We start from the raw sequence: 11,860 nt of genomic DNA, 5'->3' as shown, positions 1-11,860 counted from the left end.
GTCTGGGCCTGTGCTAAATTCTGGACAGATGCCTCAGGGACCATGAGAAGAAATTCCCTCTAGGAGGAAGGACAGAAACCCCAGGACCCGTGCGTCTTCAATAACATAGTAATGTGAGACCCTACATCAGAACCCAGAGTCCGATGCCCACCAGTGGCTCTGACCCTGGGGTCAATGTGTGCCTTGCTGACATGGGTGGGCTCCATCTGTGGCTAGGCTCTTCCAAGACCTCCAGGGGAATGCGGCCTCTTCCAGCTTCTCCCTACTCCTACCTGAGCACCTGCTTCACAGCTGCCAGGTTTTCTTTTGATTCCTCTTGTGGAAATCATTTGTATATAGACTTTAAAAAAATGTTATCCTCAGGACTCACACTCAAAAACAGGTTAGAGCTTCCAGGATTAACTCTAGGCTGAAGGTGTGAAGATGGTTCAAGTGGAAATGGCTTCAAATGCAAACAGATAACCACAGCTTGCCTTCCCCTCTTCCACCTGGATACTATTTATTCTGTATATTGTAGACATTTTCCTTTACAGGTACTGGTGTGCAAGGCCAGGCCTGGGTGTAGCTATTGGAAGGAGGAGGCAGCAGAGCCATCACCTGGGTGAAAAGCTGCCCACAGTGTGAAGCCTGCATCTTTGCTTGTTCAGGAATGAAGATGAAGATCAGTGTGCACCTCAGTAAAAAGACAGGCCATAGATAGAGAGAGCTTTACTTGGTGTTAGTCATATGCACTTTCTTTCAGAAAATTTTTTCTCCTGCTGAGTGGAACCATTGGGGAAGTGAGGGAATGCTCATAAGAAATGAGGTTTGCTTTTTCTAATGTCTGATTTTCTGAATTAAAGTATTAGGCTGTAATTTATCTAAGGTAAGTGTTTCCAGCTCAGGTTCTTAAATTTGGCATAAGTATTAAGATTTTTTTATAAGAGAGGAAGTATATATTAATGTTTTAATTTGAATGAATTTGAAATATTCTGCCACAAGGATACCCAAGCTGTATATTCCAGTTTTTTTTTTTTTTTTTTTTTTTTTTTTTTTGAGAAAGAATCAGGAAAATTGCCAAAACTGATCTGGAATTGGTGATCCTTTAAGAAGCCTTAGGTTGACAAGTAGTTTGTTGTTCAGAGAGTGTACCACTGAGTCTGTGTTATGAAGCAGAGAATTTTTTTTCTGTTTTTCCAGTATTTTTTATTGAACTCAGGATACCCTACCACTGAGCTACATCCACAGCTCATTCGATATTTAATTTTGAGATCAGGTCTCACCAATTGCAAAATGTGGCCTTCAATTTGCAAGACTGCCTTCCCAGTCTCTCCAGTGCCTGGCATTCCAGGTGTGCACCACCTTGTCTGAATCCTGACCCATAGCATTTGGAAAGGATATGAACTCTGGGATTTGACCCCTTGTTACTACTGGAAGCCTCATGCCACCATGTGAATGAGTCCAGGCTAACTCATTTAGAAGATGACTATGAGCTTCTATAGTGAGATAACCTCATCAACACAGTCACCCTCTACAATGTTCTTGAAGCAGGTGGGCCCCAGACATCCCACCAGCACTGCACGCACATGATTGTGTCCTTCTTATTGTGCTGCAGCAAATCTAGCTCAAATCATAATTATCCAGTGCAGTTGACTCCATATTGCTGATGCTCCAGAGTGTCAAATGAAACAATGGTGGTCAGTTTTAAAGTCAGTAATTATCTAGAAAGCAAAAGCCAGTGGATGCTCTGAGGTTTAGTGGTGGTGTTTTAGTGTCCCTCAACTGAGCTCTCACATTCCGACCACCTGCCTGTGACTTCACACATTGTTGGAAGACTTCTACGTTTTACATTGAGCCACCTGCCAACTGTAACAATGGAATATGAATATAACTGTTTTAGTCAGATTTTACTCCACTGTGACTAAAGTACCCAACCAGAACTATTAGAGGAGTAAAGATTTATTTAGGGCTCCGAATTTCAGAACTTTCAGTCCATAGAAACCTAACTCCATTTCTAGGGTTTCTATGTGAGGCAGAATATCATGGTGGAAAAGTGTGATGGAGGGAAGCAGCTTACACGATGAGGAAGAAGCAAAGAAAGAACGCTTCCATTCTCCAGATACAAAATATATACCTCATAGCCCTTCTCCCAATGAACTACTTCCTGCCACTCCTCCTGCCTCCAGTTACCACTCAGTTAATTCCATTATGAATCAATTCACTGGTTAGGTTCAGGCTATAACTCAATTATTTCTCCTGAAAACCTTCTTGTATGGTCTCACCTGTAAGCTTTTCGTGGACACTCAATCCAAACCACAACAAGTAGTAATGTATGTCACTTCTGGGATAAGATGGTTAAGAAGTAGGCATCTCTCTCACCACTCTCTTCTTTGATTGCTTATGAGCAAACTTTAAGTATCTTTTAGAAACTCAAAATGGAAAAAAAAATTGGTTCATGAAGAAACATGTCAAATAAAGCTGCTTATCAATTATCATCACCTATTTAGATTATTGGTGAAAGAAACAGCTTCTATTGCATTAAGTACTGAAGATTTGAATCTATTCTTCATAAGGGCTAGTACTGCATTAGACCTTAAAAGAGTTATTACAATTTATACTCTATACCAGTGTGAATTATTTTTAAAATTAAACTTAATTATAGAAACATAAACTCACAGCACTAATTTGAACAGTTGCAGACATAAACAGCACTAAATTGATACTTCTGGTGATGACTATCTCTGCCAAGGCACTTTTTATGATGTGGCAGAGAATAGCAGAGAACTGAAACTGTTAGAATACTTTCAGTGTAGTACAGGCATATATTTGAAGATACATACTTTCACAGGTTGTATATACAACAGTCAGATTATTACATTATAGAGTCTGAATGTTATAAATGTCATTTTAAGTTACTGTAAGCTACCAAAGATCTTTGCTAAAGTAATAGTTAAGAATGATTTTGAACAGACACTCAGACAAATGAAAGCAATGAATAGTATTGATCTTCATTGTTTCAATATATAGGATTATCTTGCAAGGTATTTTTGCAGTTTCTAATAATTTTCAATATTTCTACACAGCACTTGATTTTCAGTCAATGTAATTCATGATGAAGAGGGGCCAGCTTAAAACTTGTTTGAAATAATAAGTCTAAAACTTGACAAAGAGGAAAAAAAATGACTAGGATTGAAAAATGAAAAGCTGAAACCTCTAAAGCTGCTGCTAACCATCCAGAAAAAAAAGTGAGTTGTAATCTCTGTGAGCCTTCTTCTAGAATAATTTCTAAGAGAATTATAAGCACGTAAAAAAAGTTGTGATTTTGGTTATTAAAGACATATTATTAGTATACCGAAGATGGGGTTCTTGAAGGTAAATATAACCAATAATAGTGATGAATGGAATAGTTAGCAGTGGTAAAAACTTTCTCCTCCCAGAATCCATTAGTAAAATATTGGTGACACAGATCTTCTCTTTCATAATCTCTACTAAATTAATGGTAATATTACCTGAATTACATTAAAAGTCCCTCATGCAATACTACAAACATAATTCGTTAAAACAGCACAATTGTTCTTAACCCAGGCTCCTAGAAAACACTTATATCACACACATTCTATCATCAAATTGATGATGTTATTTTTAAATGGAAAAATGTATTTGTTTAAAGATAACTCATTTTGTAGAAACTTGTATTATAGGATGTGGGGACAAGTGCATGGAGTACAGCGTACCTGGCATACATTTAGGGAACCTGAGTGGCAGGCCACTCCCCTTGTGCTAGCCACATCACCAGTAGATCACTTACCCCATAGGCACAGCCCTGGGCATGAGACCATGTGTTGAAGTGCCAGAGCTTGTTCCATGGCCCATGCCTTGATTGGTCACTGCAAGGAGAGTTAGCAAAAAATTGTATTGGTGGCTGCCTATAATCTGCCCAGCTACTGCCCAAGTATATATACATGGTAACTGCACAGTAAAATCAGGCCTGCATCCAGCTTGGTCTCCAGAGGTCTTGATTAAAGATTCTGCAGTCACACTCTTCTGTACCATGTTCTATGGTCCTCCTTGCAGGATGAGAGAGAGCCCACACAATAGGATATATAGATTTTAAGTTTATTTCAAACTCATATTATTATTTAATGTTGATATATAAATAGGAGAAGAGTTTTCATCATAAGCATCATGCAGTCCAAATTTTGAGAAGAAATGATTTCAAATGACTTGGCTGTGATCTTGAGCCACAAGAAGGGACAATGTTTTCAGGAAGAAAACAATATGCCAAATAACTTACAAGAAAATGTTTTACTTTTCTTTTTTGTTACCAGGGATTGAACTCAGGGGCACTTGACCACTGAGCCATATCCCCAGCTCTATTTTGTATTTTGTTTAGAAACAGGTGAATTGCTTAGCACCTCATCCTTGCTGAGGCTGTCTTTGAACTTGTGATGTTTCTGCGTCAGCCTCCTGAGCCACTAGGATTACAGGCGTGCACCACCATGCCAGACAATGTTTTATCTTGATTTGCTATGTATCCTCTTCTCATCATCTGTAGTTCCTTCAAACACAGGGCATTCATAGTTATCAAAGCAGTTATTAATCATGACATATAACCCATAAATATTTATTAATTCAGTGAGTATTTTGCTGGATTGAAAATTATACGGATTCAGAAATATGAAATAAAACTTAAGAATTACTTTGGTCTATAAAATTTAGATTTTTGTAGTTCTTTTTGCTTTGCATTGATAAGAAATGCAACACAAACAATGAAGGGGAAAGTGTAGCTATATCACATTGAGGCCTGGGTGACCCTGTAAAAATAGCTCTCCTTTACTTCATGCACATATCAAATAAGAATATGGAAATAGAGATATGAAGTCTTGATCTCCTCTTCAGTTCAAACTGGAGAAAACAGTTTGAAGAGAAAACTTTTGTAAAAAAAAAATGTACCTGTTTTTAAAATTAAAATAATAAGGAGCTAATTAAACCTATTGTAAATCTGGGCATAGTGGCACATGCCTGTAATCTCATCAGCTCTGAGGCTGAGGCAGGGGGATAGCAATTTCAAAGCCAGCCTTAGCAATTTAGCACAGGCCTAAACAACTTAAGAAGACCCTATCTCAAAACAAAATACAAAAAAGGTCTAGAGATATGGCTCAGTAGTTGAGAGCCTCTAGATTGCATTCCTGGTACAAAAAAAAAAAAAAAAAAAAAAAAAAAAAAAAAGAAAACAAACAAAAGTATCATATGAAAAGTTCCTATAATTAGTAAAAATATAATTATCAATGGAAATGCAAATATATCATTAATATTTAGAAATATATTCTTCACAATAATAAAGAGATAAATGCAAATTAATCTAGCAATAAAATAACATGTTTTTCCAGGAATAGAAAAGATAATGAAAATTGGGCATACTCACAAAATGCTTAAAGAACATTAATTGGTATTTTATGTTTGGAAATCAAATATGACATGTGCATCATTTTAACAGAATAATTTCTATTTAGGAACGTTATCTCACCAGACAAAGTATCTATCTATATCTATATCTATATCTATATCTACATCTATATCTATATCTATATAGATATGTATATATATATATATATATATATATATATATATATAGTAATTGTACACAACACCTTTATTTTTATTTATTTCTTTTTATGTGGTACTGAGGATTGAACCCAGAGCCTTACACCTGTTAGGTGAGTGCTCTACCACTGAGCTACAACTCTAGCCCTATTTAAATCTTTATTGTTATATTTGTGTGAGAGAATAACCTCAGAATTGCTCCATTTTTAATTTACCAATAGCAGTATAGTCGAAACTGGCACCTGCCTTCAAAAAAAAATTTAAAAAAAATTGTTGAAAACAAAAAAGCCATGTTCACAAATTTCACAGTAGTATCAGTGAACTATGGTTAAAGTTTCACTTTTTGTGCTGTGCAGTTCATCTTGGGAAAGTTCTTCATTTTTTGGATTTTCTCTCATTTTATTTCCTCGATTTATTAAATGATAAAATGAAAGATCATTTTATACATGTATTTCTGTTATTATAGAATGTTTTTCTGCCTGAGATAAATGTAGTAATATAATGATTAAAACCATATTAATTTTAAAAAGTGAGGTTAGCATTACAGTAGAACTGAATAATAGAAATTTACACAATAAAAGCAAGTTTGTTTACTATGTAAACACTGTTTACCCCTAAAGATTTAATTTCTTCTCATTCTGAAAAAAATTTTATTATTTCCCAAAATGTATGTTTTTATTTCTGTGTATGTTCATTATTTAAAATTGTATTAAGGAATTTTATTTTATTATTTACTGTTATTCTATATTAGCCAAAATGATTTTAGAGTTTTTTTTAACATCTTCACTTTTACTTATTTATTTTTATGTAGTGCTGAGGATCGAACCCAGGGCCTAACGCATGCGAGGCAAGTACTCTATCACTGAGCCACAACCCCAGCCCCAGTCAAGATTCTTCAGAGAAACAAAACCAATATGATCTTTATGGATGTATAGATAAGTTTTTAATAGATAGATAGAGATAGACACATAGGCAAACATAAAAGAATATTTCTTGGAAGGAATTGATTCATAGACACTGATGAATCCTTTTATCTGCAATTTTGAAGCCAAACACCCAGAAAACTCAGGAGTATATTTCTTTCTCAGTCCAAAGACTTGAAAACCAGTGTAGATGATTCTGTAAATTCTGGAAAAAACTGAGGTCCCAGATCCAATAGTGAGATAGGAGAGGGCCAAATTAACTTTTCCTCCACTTCTTGTTTAATTCATGCCCTTTATTGATTGGATGAAGCCACCACAATGGGTAAGGCCATCTCATTTAATAAATCCATTGATTCAAATGCTTATCTAATCCAAGAACACACCTTTATAGACACACCCAGCTGAGTACATCAAAATGCAGTGAAGTTGACACAAATATTTAACCATCATACTATGCTTATAGTCATGTTTACTTAAAAATAATGTTTATATTCTTTATAGTTTTGATACCATTAACTTTCTGACTAGTTTCTTTTCTTTTATCCTTGAACTCTTTCAATCTTATCAGAGAGTAACATTTTTTTTTCAAAATTTAAGTCAGAGCTGGCATGGTGGTACACACTGTAGTTAGAACTACTCAAGAATTTGAGGTAAGAAGATCACTTCAGTCCAGGAATTTGATTGAAAGCAGCAGCACAGTAACATCCTGTATCAAAAAAATAGTCAGATTATATCATTCTTTGTCCAAATCCCTGGATATAACCCCCAATTTCAAAATTGCAACAGAAAGCCTATGTTTATAATGGCTTCAAAACTCTATATCATCTAACCAGGTCATAATCTCCTCTCTTCTCATTCTACTACTCCACCATGACCTCGTTGTTATTATTTGTAACCTTCTTACTCCTACTTGACTTGACCACTTGTTATTTCCTCTGTTTATAATATCACAGTTCCTAATATAGTCAGAGGAGTAATTTCTCCACAGATTTTTCTCTCTCATTGATTTCAAGATCCATGGATGATTCTTGTCTGAAACAATGATTAAATTGTTCCAGAAAGCCAGTGCTTATAATGGCTTCAAAACTTTATATCATCTAACAAGGTCATAATCTCCTCTCTCCTCATTCTACTCCTCCACCATGATCACTTTGTCATTTTTTGCATCCTGCTTACTCCTACTTGACTTAACCACTTGTTATCATCTAAAGAGGATTCTTGCCTAAAACAATTACTAAATTGGAAATTAATATAAAAACATGATTTTCTAATTATGCCATTTCTTGCATATTTATTAAGTAGCATTTTTCTCTAAAGAATGCCCTAGCAATATTGTATTATATGGATATTTCACAATTTGTTTCTGCAGCTACCAGTTGATGGCCAAATCTAAGAAGTTTGGGTCATATGTGGATTCTGTTATATTTATTCTGCATATGTGGATTCTGTTATATTTATTCTTTAATTTTTTTGTAATTGTAGATGAATAACATGCCTTTATTTTATTTATTTCATTTTTATGTGGTGCTAAGGATCGAACTGGTACCTCACACATGCTCAGCAAGTTCTCTTTCACTGAGCTACAGTCCCAGCCCCTTACATTTGCCCTTTTTCTTTTTTCTTTAATTTGTTCTTTTTCTTTCTTTTTGAGACAAAGAAAGACAGCCCAGAGGACCAAATGGGTAGACTACTGAAACCTCCAGAGTCCCAAATGGAGTGAAAGGAAAAAGAGAAAAAAGTAGGAAAAAATAATATTTGTTCTTAAGTATTTCATATTTTTAATGGTACTATTACATTTCAGTAGATGATTGTTTATTGTTAATACATGAGAAATATACTACTGATTTTTGTATATTGGCCTTATATGCAGTGACATTGTCAGGCCTTCACTTATTAATTCTAACTACGTTGTTACTGTCTCTTAGGGATATTCTATGTACAGGATAATAATCTGCTGAGAGCCATAGCCAAGTAGGAATGAAGCATGGCATTTTGGGGTTGAAAGGTGACCCTACTCAGGGATTAGGGTGGCTCTTGATTTAGGCTGGATCCTGCTGTGATTAGGGCATATCCTGCTGCCTCAGGCTCCTTGGAGTTCCTGTTGAGTTTTCCCAGGGTTCTGGTAGAATTGGTATGCAGAGCCCAGTGGGGGGAGTGTATTATTTCCCAGGTAGTGTGGGGAGAGTGCCAGTGAGAGTTTGGGAATAAAGAGTTGCTGTTTGAATCTACAAGGCTTTGTGGTGGCTCAGTTATTTTGTGCCCAGGCAGACTGTGGCAATAATCAGTTTTTCCTTTAGAGTACATGCATTTTATTTACTATCCATTTTCTTCCTTTATTCAACTAGTAAAATGTTTAAAGGAAGTGAGAAGAGTAGACACTTTATCTTATCTTGATTTTTGTAGGAAAGTATTCAGTCTTTCACCACTGAGTTTAATGTTAGCTTATGTTAGTTTAATGTAGTATTTTTAAAATCATTAATTTTTAGAGATACCTTTTATCAGGTTGAGGAAGTTCTTTTTGATCACTAGTTTGCTTTAGTTGCTATTTTTACAAAATCATAAATGAATGTTACAATTTTGCAATTTTGAGAGGAATGTATTAAGATAAGCACGTGGTTTTCCTTCCTTTCTCTACAAATGTGGTAACATGCCTTGATTGTTTTGCAAATGTAAAAAATAAGCTTCTTTTTTTGACTCAAACTGAAAAAAAAAGCCCTAGCTCTATCTTCCATCCACTATACTTTGAAGAATATTATGGACTCATGGATTTTGTTTAGATTCATTTAATGTTTTGTAATTTTTTATTGGCTTAATGCTTAAATTTCTACAACTTGGGTTAGTGCAACTCCCTAAAAATTTGTTCTCTTTGATAATACTCTTTGAACAATGACTTGCTTCCTGGCACAGAAAAAAAAGTTAGATCAGGCTCACTTGCACAGTCCCTCTCTGATACCTGAAATTTGTCATTTCTGCAAGAGTCTCTTATCCATATTAGTGTGAAATGGTATATGTGTGGCACTATCTGGCCACTAAGTTCCCCATTTCCATCACTGGTCTTTCTTCTTTCTTCTTAAGACATTTTATATTATTTATTTATGGTAAATTATTGAAAATATTCTTCTCATATTTTCTCATTTGTCCAATTGAGCTTTCATTTACATTATGTAATATGTGGATTTCTAGTTGTAGTAAGTTGTTGAGATTTAGGACTTGGCTTATATAAAAGTTCACATATATTTTCTTCTTGTACTTTTATGATTTTATTACTTACATTTAATTTTTTATCCAATTGAAACATATTTTCCTATTTGATATATGGAACAATTTCACTATTTTTCTAACTGACGCATTAATTGTTCCAGTTTCATTCATTTAAAATTCCAGTTTGACATGGCAGGTTTTTTTTTTTTATTTTTAGGTACTTATATTCATTTCTGATTTTTTCTTTATTCAATTGGCTCTGCATTTTTAATGCAGAACCACAGTATTTTCTGAGGTAACTGACAAATATTTAATATATTCAAGGTGACAATCTAATGTTTTAATATACATGTACATTGTGAAGCAATTACTTTAATCAAGTAAATTAATTATCATAGAGAGTGTATGTTTTTTTTTGTGTGTATGCTGAGAATTAAAATCTACCCTCAGAAAATTTCAACTATAAAACATATACCCATTTCTCAACTCTACTCCAAACTCTGATAACCACTGTTCTACTCTGAATTCAATAATTTGAGAATTTGCATGTGACACAAAGAAACATTTGCCTCTCCATAATGTTTGAAATACAGAGAGTTTGTAATATCTGGAAATCTTATCTCCTATTCATGTCACTTTTTCTTTCAGGGTGTACATATGTATTTCAATGCGTTCTCTGCAAAATGAATGTTAGAACTGATTTTTTTTCCTCAAGGAATAAAACACAGCTTGTAAAATGTGTGTTAGGATTGTGTTAAATTTCTCTGTTAACTTGAAGAGAACTTACATCAAGAAATACCAAACAAGAAATACTTTTCTGTTAAAAGGAGTCTGCTCAGCTTCTTCTCTTATTGCTTTTTCATACATCTTGATATGCTTATTCCTAGAAATTGCATCTTATTTGTTGTTTTGTTAATAAAATTTTTCTTCCATTTTATCTTTTAACAAGTTATTGTGTATATGCAGATTGATCTTAGACACTGATTTTCTATTCTACTTTCTTCAAAACTATTTTGCAAGAGTTTTATCACTGATAAATTTGTATTATTCAGACACATATATGATATGCTAATAGAAGAAATTCTATGTCTTCTTTTCCAATTGTTATGCTTCTAAGTATTTTGTTTTTTTAAAAAAATATTGCATTGGTGTCTACTTTTAATACAGTATTAAATAGGAATGGAAATAATGAGCATTCTTGCGTTCTTGACTTTAGTGTAAATTTCTTAGTGTTTCTCAATTAAGGTAGATGATGACCAAAGGACAGACAGTTCATATTGTTCTGATTGTTGGAAAAGGTATGGTTTTGAAATTTTTTCATTAGAATAATGAAGAGAGAGAGAGAGAGAGAGAGAGAGAGAGAGAGAGAGAGAACAAAAACATGACAATCTTATTACTAACCATCATGTTATTTAAACAAAATGAAATATTATTTCACAATCTCAAAGTAACAATAACAAAGTGTTGGTAAACATGTGGAATGATGAAAAGTTTTCTACAATATTGAAAGTTCAGATTATTACAAATGTAGTTTTAAAAACAATTCAACATCCAATGACAAAAATATTTTTAGAAATAGAAAAGTGTCTAAAAGTTTCACTTATGGATAATATGTGCACATATATGCATTAGGAGATTTGTACAAGAAAGAAAAAATAAGGATTTGCAATGAAAAAAATCATGGAAAGGGTACAAATAACTATAAGGAGGAGAATTTAGTACTTATTGATATAATCTTAAATCTTGAGATAAAGTATGCAGCAATAAAAAGATCAAAACAGAGCTAAATCATATATAACAATATGTATGAACCCTTTAAAACAAGTAGAAAATAGAGCAAATCACAAAAGAATACATAGTGTCTAATATTTTATATGCAATTGAAGAACAGGCAAAATTCAGTGCTGTACTATTTGGGGATGGAAAATTATTTTAAAAACAGGCAAGAAAATTATTAACACAATGTTTAGAATAAATCTTCTGTTCAAAGAACTATAGAAAACAGAGTGTGCTTGGGAAAGGGTAAATGGGGCACTTAAACTATACTGGTGTTTCTTAAAGAAAGGTTGCCAGACAAGGCGTTTATATAATGAAAATTCTTATTGGCTTAATTATTTTGTTATACTGTGTGCGTATACAAATATGTATCAATA

The sequence above is a fragment of the Marmota monax genome, unplaced genomic scaffold (assembly GCF_021218885.2).
Source record: "Marmota monax isolate L192 unplaced genomic scaffold, Marmota_monax_Labrador192_F-V1.1 WCK01_AAM20220418_F8-fsc00255, whole genome shotgun sequence".
Lineage (NCBI taxonomy): Eukaryota > Metazoa > Chordata > Mammalia > Rodentia > Sciuridae > Marmota > Marmota monax.
This window is presented reverse-complemented; position numbering follows the sequence as displayed.